Below are 11,185 nucleotides of genomic sequence, written 5' to 3' on the forward strand. Positions count from 1 at the left end.
ATCAATGGCAAACAATCTGTCTCTACCACAACTGAAGCTCCAATAAAGTACTCCTTGTCACATTTAAGAGCCGTAACAATCCCCAATAACTCCCTCTTGATTTGGGATATCTCCTCTGTCTCTCGTTTAGGACTTTCGCCCCAAACCGAATAGCATAACTATTTCCATCTGCATCATCTTGACCCACAGCCCAACCTATGCCAATTGGACTAGTGTCAACTGTCAATATAATAGGCTTTCCACAATTATAATCCACTTTCATGAGAGTAGGAGCATTCTGCAATAACTTCTTCAATTTCCGCATAGCTCTAGTGTGGCTCTCATCCCAATAGAATTTCTGCCCCTTTCGAAGCAGCCGATACAAACAATCTGCTATGTGTGCAAAATGAGATATCCAAATCATATAAAACACACAAGCTCCAATGAATCTCCGTACCTCTGAAGTGGTAGAACAATACTCCGCAATCTTACCTATAGCATTCACCTTATCAGGTGAGGGTTTCCTGCCATAATATCCACACATATTCCCAACAATGACAACCTCATTCACTCCAAAAACAGATTTTTGCCTTGAAAGTGTCAAGTTCACTTCTTCTAACCTGGCCAAAATCTTCTCACATGCTGAAATATGATCAGCCACAAAGTATCTGCATCCCTGCTCATTTAGACTCTCATTCTTCTCTTCTTCTGCACACCCCTTAATGGGCACATCATCCAAGAAAGGCATAGTAAGCTGAGATATATAATCACGAAGGACCTTATGCATGGCATTCATCATATGCACAACAGAATTAGTGGCACCTTGAGGCAAGGTACACATCCTGACAAGCCCAATAGGAGTTCTCATGGTGGTTATGTCCCTGCTTTCCAAAGCCAGTTGAAACTGATCATATCCTGAATACAAATCACCTAAAGAATAGATGGCACATCCAGCAAATGCTTCTGCAAACTCATCCACAACTGGACCTATACCAACATTCCTGATAGTAACTCTGTTCACTGGCTGCATGTCCTGTATAAATCGGAGAGTACCATTCTTCTTTGGAACTGTAAACCACCTGTTTGAGTATGGTGCAGATGAAGGCTCAAGAATTTCCATTCTGATTTTCTCATTCAATAAATCAATCAACTTTGGCAGGTGTGCTTTAGGCACTGGAATAGGTCGGAGATTCCATGGGATATAAGGAATAGTAAAAATGACCATAGGAGCAACAATATCAGGATTCACACATCCAATCTCATGCGGGAAAAAAGCAAATCCCCTTCCATGTTGCTCAAGCATCTCCTGAAAGCATTGCTTCTCTATGGGTAACAAGAAATCACCATTTCCAATTTTCAATTCAGCAAGAGTCTCTGCTGAAAATTTATGACCAATATGCTCCGGATTCCTCAAAATTGGCTGTTTAGCAGCCCTCTCTATTTGCTGATCACTGTCAGGTGGAAGCGGTACAACAACCGGCTTCACCTTCTTATCCACAGTTTTGTATTTTGTGTCAAACCTGGCTTCATTATGCTCTTCTGCATTACTCAAATCTTGCTGTAAATCAGCAATTCTGCACTTCAATGGCTGAATATCCTCAGCCCGCTGCTCTATGGACTGCATAGGAACAGCCCTAAACTCTGGATGCTGAAATACTTCAGCAGTAAACTCTGTTGGCTGAAAGTTTTCAGCCCTCTGTGTCTCTGAAAGCTGATCATAACCAGCTGGAAACTCTATTTGCTGAATTTCTTCAGCACTCAACACTCTTTGCTGAGTTACCTCAGCCTCTGACTCAATCTGTGACACAAAATCTGCAATTTCATGAAACATGTCCAGGGACTGCACTAATACATTACTGTGACAATTCTGCATATCGGTTTTCAACATATCTCCCATCTCTGTCATCGTATCTGCACAAATCACACTGTCATACATCCCATGTAACAGTGCAATCTAGCCGCTTTTATACATTACACACCCGTCCTCCATAGTTGCCACACCCCCTTACACTCCCAGAGCAGGTGGGTAACGTTGTTATCTTCTCTATGACAATACGCACCACGGACTATCATTCTTGCAACCCTTAAGATTATCTTTCATAGGTAGCCTTTTGCAGTGACTCCCCACAGCAGAACATTGAGCCTGAAGGACTTCGTAGCAGAGAAATGGTGGTGTATCTTCTTCAGGAGGAGCTTCAAAAGAAGCTGTCTTCTACTCAAATGCTGGAAAAGATAGAGGCAGAGGTAGAGGAGGCCGATCTGGAGGCTGTGGTAGAAATCAGAATATGCAGCAAACTCAAGAAAGCCAGTCCTATGGAGGAGGACGTGGTAACTCTAGAGGCAGGGGGAGACAAAGAGGTCGTGGTGGATGGCAAAGAGGCCAAAATGCAAACAGCAATGTTGAATGCTACTACTGTGGTAAAATGGGTCATATAGCTAAAGACTACTATAAAAAGCAGAATGACATCATGAATGGAAAAGTGCAACATGGAAATTATGCATCTTCTAGTAGACAGGGCAATGACAGAAATGAACATTTGTTTATGGTATTTTTCAAATTTTTCTCCTTCCTGCATATGTACTGCCTGGCAGTCCTAGGCAACCTAGAAGTCTTCTGATAGCTCATCGAACTGTTTGCTGAAATCCCAACAAAACCGGAGGAGAAAACACTGCTGCCAGGAGGCGAGAACTCCAATCTCCTCTGCTCTGTACCACCGTCGTCTCGCGAAACGGCGGTACCTAATGAAAACCCGAATCCCTCACAGTGGGCAAAGGTGCATCTCTGAGAGTATCCCTGTTTCTAACATGGTTCACACACACAGTCATAAACTGAACTGCTCTCATGCCATCTTTACTGCGAATCCGTGCATAAGCAGATCCATCATCCATGACCTTTGTTTCCATGCGCATCTCTGTGATGAATGGCTGTCCAAGAATTATAGGATAAGAGCATGAATCCTGCACAAAGAAATGAAAATCCTCCTCTACATCACCAATAGAAACCCTGACACTAGGACAGGCAACATACAAATCACCTGCAGTGTTATTGGAAGCTCTCATACGCCACCCATGCTCTACATCCATAGGCCACCTGTTACTCTCATAAACTCCACGAACTATGAGATTAATCTCTGAACCATGATCCACCAATGCAACATAAGGCACCTGTTTCTCTCCAATCTTTACCATCGTCTCTGTAGTTGCTCTAGCCCAATGGCTCCGCGAAAAGTGACTACGCGGTATCAAGACAGGCTCATCAATTTCAGCATAATGCATAGGCTGAACCCTCTTCTCTACCTGCGGAAAAACAGAAGCATTCTCAACCATAACCTCATCCTCATCCTCATCCAACTCCCCAATCAAAACTCCCTGTGTATCAGTGGTAGACAATGCATGTCTTTTCCTCTTTAGGACCTCCTGAAACTAATCCTGAAACTCTCTTTTCGAGATGCCCAAAACCTCAGAAATAATGAAAGTCACCTCACTGCCAAGTATCTTGTCATTAAAGATTTTCTTCATGTCCATAGATGTCTCAATATCGGACATCAATCTAAACCCTGGCTGCTTTCTCTCTCTAGGCTCTTGCCTCTTTTCTCTCTTTTGAGCATCTTCCATCTGTCGATCTGGCCCTGGTCTTGAAGACGGTCCTGCAGTAGGTGGAGTAACAAACTCACCCCCTCTAGTCTTCTTAGCTTCACTTGGATTTTCTTCATCCCTCTTACGATTCTCCTCAACAAGTACATCTGCTCCCTGAGACTTAGCCAAATAAGCATAAATAGAGTACCTGTCAACAGGCGAGTCCCAACCTGTCTCTGATCTGATGCTAGAGCTTGCACTAGTCAAAACAGTTTGCTGAATTTTTCCCTTGTTTGCAGTCTCCATAGCATAAGTTCATAGTGCTGACTGAGTCTCTGATCCCTTCTCAATCTGGACTCCATATGCAGAAGCATCACCTCTAGCTGTCACATAAGAAGTACGTGCCGCCATATCATCCACTAACTTCTTCATTCCACCTTTACCAAAGTTGGTAGCAAGTGGAGCTCCTGTCTCAGTCAACCAAATCTTACCATCTTGCCCCCAATATACCAAATTCTTCCTCCTTGCATCCTGAAAAGATTCACAATCCCTGCAATGCTGATGGTCCGTACTATCGCACCAAATACATCTCCGATCTCTCCTAGGTGCACTAGGAGCACTCCTAGGTGTAGTAGGAGCACTAGAAGAAGTAGTAGGCGCAGTCGAAGAAAACTGCTCTTTCAACTTTCCCACCAACTCCGCTTTAACTGACTCCAGTGTCAAATCTGTTATGCCTTTGATTATGTCATCAAGAGAAGTAGGCACCGATGGAGCGGATGGTTTTGGAGCAGAAGGTGTAGGCATCGGTCGTGGAACAAGAGGAATAGGTAGAGTGGAAACAGTAGGCACTGGCATAGGCCAAGAAACTGGCTGAGGAGGAGAAGAAATAACAGGGATAGAAGCAGGCATAGGAGCTGATGATGGTGTAGGTGTCATGGAACCATTCTGCAGGCGAGTCTTCCATATCCTTCTCTTGGTCAAAGTCGAGACTGCATCCTGAGCATCATGCCAATCCGTTTTAAGACCCATAGGCTTCATGCGATCCTCAAGAAGCTCACCCAATTCTTCTTGAAGAGCAGGATCTGCAGCTTGCAAGACAAGCTCAACTTTTTCAACATCCAATGCTCTTTGTTCAATGGCATCAAGCTGACTATACCTCTCCTCAAATTCTCGAATCAACTCTGAAGCAGCTAGACCTTTGTTTGGCATGTAGACCCACTCTCGGAATGACCGCCGAGTAGCCATACCAAAGTTCTCAAGGAAATATTCTTCTTTCAAGGCCTTCTTAAAATCTTGCCAATGTGTATTTTGAATAAAAAGATCAGTCACTTTTGCCCTCAAAGCGGGTGTGACAAGACGAAGGAAATACTTACTCATAAGTCCAGCTGGAACTCTGAAAAACCCCATCTTGATCTCATATGTCTTCAAATATGTTGAAACATTACGGCCGTCAAATAGCTTCTTCTCATTCTCAACTGCTTCAATAGCCTTAGTCGCGCTGTTTGCATTCTCCTGCTCCGAATAGAGTTGCCTTTGCTGAGACAACTGCTATTGATGCAATTGTTGCTGCTGCTGCATATACAATTGTGTCTGCTGATTTTGGAGCTGCATATACATGGACATATTCTGCAAAATCTGCTTTAGATCCTCTGTTGAAGTACTTGACGCAGCAGTCATTGATGGAGCTGAAGTAGACGCAGCTAGAATTGTAGAAGAGGCTGAAATAGAGGCTGAAGTATCTCCCATCCTGAAATTTCTGCGACGCTTTCACGTCGGGTTCACCAAAGATGTCGAAGGGTTTGTGAAAGAAATATCGCATCCACAGAGGACCTTGACTAATTTCAAGATAGAAGATCAATCAAGCGAGATCAAATTCCATTTGAAAGCTCAATTTTAAATAATATGTGGCAAATATCCAGTTACATCTGAATGAGAGCATGTCCAATAAACAACTTGACGAATACTCATGTCATATAATTTGCAATTCTCTTGAATAGATAAAATTTCTGTGGCAGCCATCCAGATCTAATGTAATCTTGGATAGATATACACAGCTCTTGTACAGTTAAAACTCTGTCATAGGTCTTCCAAAATACGTAATTCTTCACCATATAGAATTGTGATAAGATCAAACTTGAATAACATGCATTTTCATTGCCGTGTTGATAATGGCTCGTGGTTCACAGATCATAATGCAGAATCTGAAAGTCTGAGATCTCTGTTGCAGGTTGAAAGTTTCATAGGAATGTGGAGTATCAAGCTTTGATAGAGTTTTACAACTGGATTCAGTGCGACGAATTTCAGCTCAATCGGACCCGAGAGAGAGAGAGAGCTTCCCTTTTCTCCCTGTTTTTCCTCTTTCACAAGCGCTGTGTAGCCCCAAATGCCGCAAGCCTCCTCCCTAAATTGGTTTTTCTCCCTGAACCAGAAAAGCACCCATGGTCCCAGTCGCAGAATTCTGAGGAAAAGCAGCCCCTTTTTAGCCACTCTTCCTTTTCATAGCATACCACACGCAGAAAAGCGGCATCTTTCATCTTCAAGTCATGCACACGTTCCCAAAGAGGAGGAAGAGGATCCAATATTGTTCGAGCAACGTATTCAGCAGAGCGAGCATGCTTGAAGAAAGAGTGCTTGAGCAATTTCTCTGCACTTGGACGTTTTGTAGGATCTTTCACCAAACACATTGCTATCATCTCTTTGAATGACTTTGAAAACATTTTGTCTCTCTCATAGTCAAGCCCTGTAAGGTCATCAAAAGTACCTTCATAGGAGGGTACTTCGAGAAGGGGGCATGCCCATGTGCTAGCTCCAAGGCTGTGATCCCAAAGGACCAAATATCAGCCTTGAAATCATACCCATGAACTTGCTCCATAACCTCAGGTGCCATCCAGCATGGGGTTCCAACGAAAGTGTTTCTTGATCATTGTCTGTCACCAGTATTAAACATGCAAGCAGAAACACCAAAGTCCCCAAGTTTCACAACACCATTTCCATCAACAAGAATATTCCCTACCTTGACATCTCGATGAATATGTCCATGATGATGAAGATACTCTAAGGCCTTCAAGGTCTCTTTCAAAAAGGATCTCGTCATCATCTTTTGCAATAGTCTCTTTTTCTTCTCCTTTCTGCTGCTGCAAGCTCTTGATCCCATGAGGTGAATCTGCACTGTCTTGATCTGGATCATCCTCGAAAACATCAAAGCGTCCAATATGCTTGGGCTCCTTCTTTCCAACTCCTGGATGTGGAGGCTTGGTATCATTAGGTATTTTTGATGTAGCTGGAGAAGGAGAAGGCAAAGTCCTGAACGAATACGTGTAACACGTTCACCAGCATCAGTTGTGCTTTCCACTTGACCTTGCTCAACATAGGCTGAAAGCATCTCATCATGCTCACCACTATGCCTCCAACTCCTCCCCACTATACTCATACGCAAAAAATAAATGTAAACACAACAACTAAGTATGTACAAAGTATCAAATCACACACACAACTTTTGGGTGGTTTTCACACCTCGAATGCGTAGCAATACGACAACGCTCCTGGTCTGCGAGGCCGTGAGGGTGTTTGTATGTCATGAGCATGAGGTCCGGCTAGTGCTATAGCCAGTGCCGGTCCATTTCAGGTCCCATCAAGTGGAAAACAAACTGCAAAGAATAAAGATTTTGTTCACATCATAGCAACAATCTATGGGTTACCCACTATGTTTTTTGGCAAAGGAAGTCTTCTTGGTGGTGTAGTGTCTCTTGGGCATTCTATCGATGCTATAGGAATTCATATCATTATCGGTCTCATCACATGTCTTGCCTTGAAGGAAAAAAGGACTGGCATTGTTGCAATGTGTAATGATGGGAAAGGCTCTTCATGCTAGAAAATATGATATTTGGAATGAATATCAAAATCATGGAACAAGTGTATTTGATTATTTCCATGCAAGAAGAAATAGAAGATGCTTCTGGTGCTTGGGATTAGCAAACCAGGAAGTGGGTGTCTCCTGCTATGGTACAAAGTAAGAATGAATTCTGTCCCAAGGGAGCAGGGGTGAGCATGCATGCAAGCAAACAAGGAAACTCATGTGACCAAGAGCATTTCCAAAGGCAAATGCATTTCAGAAGGAAAATGTATTTTATATAGAGGTCAATATGATTGTATTGTCAAGAGTTGGGCCGTGCGAGGTGTTCTATTGATTTCTTGTTGGGGTGAGGGAGTAGGAATCCCAAGGCACTAACAAAATGAGAAAGAGAGAGAGACAATTGTGGATGCTAACGTGCTTGTCTAGATAATTGGAAAAAGAAGGAACTCCCTTGTCGAATGATCTCGCACAGTTGGGGAGACGAATTTGTAGCGTCGCTTAAGTAACACAAAGAAATGTGTAAACGTCTCTCTTTGCATCATTTTCAAAATTCGCTTAAGCGATACTGACGTTCGTCATCACTTATGAGATGACAAGTTTTTTTCAAAATTTTTAATGTCGCTTATACGACGAAAAAGTTGCCTATGCGATGGCCTTGTCATCGTATAAGCGTCGCTTGAATATTTTAACCCCCTCGCATAGCCTCCCAATGGCTAGTAGTGTTTTTCCTGAGTGGTCTTCTTCAATGAACCCATCTTCATCATCTTCCTTGCTATCTACATCATCCTCAAACAGGTTCCACAAGTCCTTCCACATAAGGTGGTACATGGTCTTCTTCTTCCAAGCATGAAAGAACTTGGCTATTTGCTTGAGTTTTGCCATGTTAATCAACTTTAAATAGCTGAGATAATACCAAAAAGTGAGTTGCCCAAGAACACAAGTAGATTAGTGTTAATCAACACTAGGTAGTATCAAGAGATACTATGTAGTTGAAGCACTTGATGTTGATCTTGAGTTTGATTTCTTGCTTCCCTTACTAATTTTTTGTGATTTCCTTACTGGATAATCAATGCTACAGTAGTTTAGAGTGGCATTGACAAGCTTGAGCTGAAAGAAGTGAGAAAATGAAGAGTTTTATGAGCTTGAAGGTCAATGGCTATGGCTACTACCCACTTTAGGGTTTTTGTACCTGATTGGTTTTTCTGATGTAGTAGCTTGTGGAAGCAATTATTTGAAAAAAGGTTTGGTGAGGAGGAAGCTTAGAGGGTAGGATTCAAAAGCCCTAAGGTCACATGGTCAAATGTGGTGCATGTAGATGGCGGGAGTTGTACGACCAGTAGACGGTGCATTTTAGATAGCGAGCTAGAAAATTCGTAATGTTGAGCAGGAAAAAGGCCAATGTCACAGTTTGATGTGCTGGCATAAGGACCCCTGAGTAGGAGAAGATTTTCATAGTTCAAGACATGAGCTATCTCTTCTTCTTTGGCTAGATCTAGGGCCTCCAAGTAGGCATGGTGTTACTGGTTATGGCTACCATAGAAGGTCAAGTGAAGATAGAGGTGAAAGATGAGACCTTTAGCTAGACTTGAGCTGAGCAATGATGAAGAGAAGCTGGTAGAGTAAAGAATGGAGCTTAACAGAGCTAAGCCATGACCACCATGGCTCTTATACCATGTTGAAATGCATGGATCTAGAGCGTGGCTATGGTAGATGGAACACAAAGACAATGTTTATGATGACATAGATTAGATAGATCAATTGTCATTCAAGTGAATTAGGTTCCAAGATGGAATCTTGGACTCATAAACACAATCTTGAGGATGACACTGACTATGACTGAAAGGAAAAAGTACAATTGTATTCCATCATTGAATGATAAGAAGGCACATCACTTTATAGGCTCATGATGGTTCCCTTTTTCTCCACTGTACATATGGGATTCACGACATCTCTTCTTGGAGTATACATCATTTGTCATTTCTCAACACCAATGCCTTCACCTTAGCCTTCAATTGAGCTTTACATAACTTTGGGATAGCTATGATACCATGAAAATAAACAAAAGGACAGAGAGGTGAAGAACCCAAGAGTACACACACAAAAGCAATGAAGACTTGAGCACATAAAGAGATAGGGCTTAAATCATATTTCTCTTCTACAAAAAAACAACTAAGTATACTACATGATAAAAGGCTAATATAAAAGTACCACAACATATGTAGATGTGGTCACTAAGTGTGAATCCACTAAGGAATGAAGAGATGGCACAATCAATGTGCCATAATGTAATACTTCCATGCAATTAAAAGTTACTTGGTTAGTTCGAAAGTTAGTTAGTCAATTAGCAAGTTAGTAAGGTTACTAACTAAAGACTAACTAAAGCAAAAAAATTTAACTAACATTAATAATTAACTAACTTAAAATTTAAAAAAATGTATATATATATATATATATGTATGTATGTATATATATATATATATATATATATATATATATATATATATATATATATATAAAATCGAGGATTGTAACCTGATATTTTTCCCGGATTGACAAGGACTGTAGCCACTCATCACGGAAGTTACCATGTGAATGAGCGTTAGGAGTCATATTAGTCATTAGTGTCAATGTGTATAATATGGATGGTCCAAAAATACTAGATTTTTGGATAAAACTAGCATATTTTTTATATTTTTGATATTATTTATTGTAAATATCCTAAAAAGCTATGGAAATTTCTAGATCAGAATGTCTTGTTAAAAAGAAGTAAGTGATTTTTTCAGTTTTAGAGATTTAATGCAAAAAAAAGGAATGATTGGCAAAATCACACACATCATGATTGCAGTTTACAAGCAGCAAACAACACTCTGAGAATAGGGAGAAGAAAGACGAGTAATCTGGAAGATTTCTAAACAAGTGTCTTAGGGTTTTGCCCCCCTTTCAGAGCCAATGGAACGATTAGATTTGTGATTTGAGCATTGGATTGCATCTTAGAAGTTTTAGATTGCTGATTTTACCAAGATCCCCTCCATAAAGAGCTCTTCTTCTCAGCCACAACCCTTCTTCTCTAATTCAGCTATCTATAAATAAGAGGCATGGGGAGTAGTTTAGAGAAGCACAAGGAGACCCCGAGAGGCTATGAGAGAGAGGTAGAGAGAGGGAGGCAGAAGGATACCCCTCCAAGAGGTTGTGAGAAGGAGCTTGAGAGAGAGAGAGAGAGAGAGAGAGAGAGAGAGAGAGAGAGAGAGAGAGAGAGAGAGAGAGAGAGAGAGATTACCCTGAGAGGCTACGAGGAAGAGAGTTAGCTCAATTCCCCCTGTCTCGATCTCTGGCTAAGCCATCTTGTCTTACTCTCTCCCATCTTGACTTTATTCCACCTTCCCTATCTCTCAAACATCCTTACGGATGATGGCTCCAAAGCGACGAGGTGGAAGGACCATGGGAACCACTGCAACCGGTCAAGGAACGAGCATTGCTAGAGATATGGGAGTGCCCGAGGTTGCTAGAATTGCCACTACCAATGGAATGTCGGATTTGGTGAATGCAAGCGCGAATAAAGATGAAATTCCCAATGTCTTCATGCCAAACTAAGTTATTCACTACTAGGTTATTATTTAGCCACATAAAATAATAAGGTTTATGCCAAATTTCTATTAAAAAATAAATGTTAGCCTTTCCATCAAATGGTACAAGATCTACTTGCTAGATTGCACGGACATCAGTATAAGAATTAATTACATAAAATATTAGCTTATATATTTTACACTTACATGAATT

General features: G+C 41.4%; 1 pseudogene; it reads right to left on the bottom strand.

The window, feature by feature from the left end:
- Positions 1–5,915: 5,915 nt before the first annotated feature.
- On the bottom strand, positions 5,916–6,742 carry LOC148022177 (uncharacterized; annotated as a pseudogene).
- Positions 6,743–11,185: the final 4,443 nt, after the last annotated feature.

Source organism: Lygodium microphyllum, chromosome 17, assembly GCF_053477565.2.
Source record: "Lygodium microphyllum isolate KBCC chromosome 17, Lygodium_microphyllum_v1.1.10, whole genome shotgun sequence".
Classification (NCBI taxonomy): domain Eukaryota; kingdom Viridiplantae; phylum Streptophyta; class Polypodiopsida; order Schizaeales; family Lygodiaceae; genus Lygodium; species Lygodium microphyllum.